Genomic DNA, 670 nt, shown 5'->3' on the forward strand with positions numbered 1-670 from the left:
TACCTGTATCTATAAATATATAGATGGACCCATACTAGAATGACGTGTTTGTTGTATTTTCATTGTACTTGAATTTTGTATACCTGGAAGGAGATATTTATATTAATACACAAATGTCGTTGGGCTGTGAAATATCACCTACCTGGAAGGACATCTATTACACGGTATGTGCACGCGGGGGTAGGGGTTACAGGGTTACGGGAAGAACATTTGCTTGAACGGTTTTCAGTCTTTGCTGAACGGTATCCAAAGTTTTTGAACGTTTTCCCACGGAATACTGTACCACTATCCCAAGGCACCCACAAGCCTAAGGCCATTACCCCTCTATCAGTCTGAAAATTCCATCCAAATTCCTATCACATCATCACGAACCGCGAGGGCGTTTTGGTAGCCCACAATCCCTTTCCTCATTATTCATTTCGCCATGAAGTTCTCCTTCCTCAGTGCCATTGCCCTCTCGCGGCGGCGGCTACCGCCCAAACCAACAACACCGTTGCGGATATCAACGGACGCGCTCGAACGTTGCAGGAGAATTACGAATTAGACGATGGCGACACCAACCGCGAGTGTCACAAACAAAACGGCAACTACATCGCGTCCCTCAAGGCCGGACAGTACTCGACCAGTGCGTTCCACAACTGCTTCCGCACCCTCGACCAAATTTACGAGT

The sequence above is a fragment of the Aphanomyces astaci genome (genome assembly GCF_000520075.1).
Source record: "Aphanomyces astaci strain APO3 unplaced genomic scaffold supercont1.61, whole genome shotgun sequence".
Lineage (NCBI taxonomy): Eukaryota > Oomycota > Saprolegniomycetes > Saprolegniales > Verrucalvaceae > Aphanomyces > Aphanomyces astaci.